Source organism: Penaeus monodon, chromosome 28 (assembly GCF_015228065.2).
Source record: "Penaeus monodon isolate SGIC_2016 chromosome 28, NSTDA_Pmon_1, whole genome shotgun sequence".
Classification (NCBI taxonomy): Eukaryota; Metazoa; Arthropoda; class Malacostraca; order Decapoda; family Penaeidae; genus Penaeus; species Penaeus monodon.
In genome coordinates, this window is record NC_051413.1 from 28,397,259 (window position 1) to 28,397,530 (window position 272).

At 40.8% G+C, this 272-nt stretch overlaps 1 protein-coding gene across 1 annotated transcript in view; it reads left to right on the forward strand.

Moving 5' to 3' along the window:
- LOC119591151 (shematrin-like protein 2) overlaps positions 1-272 on the forward strand; it is an 18,116-nt gene that overhangs the window by 452 nt on the left and 17,392 nt on the right. The window lies entirely within an intron of this gene.

The window sequence follows — 272 nt, forward strand, 5'->3', positions numbered from 1 at the left end:
AACAAAAAAGGGGCTATATTCAACACTGGCGAAAAACGACAAATTTAAATGAAGATAAAGTAACATTTAAGTAACATAGATAAAGATAAACAATATATCAATAAAACCTATGATGTGAATGATAGTCCTGAGTCCAAGCTTGGTTCCCATATACAGGTGGATATAAGGGATATATGTGTTGGCGTAGGAAATGCTTCGCTAAGCCGCGGGATGATGCGGGCAGGGCGGCCCGTTTCCTTTCCAAACCACTTCAAAAAACCCCACCAGGCCTG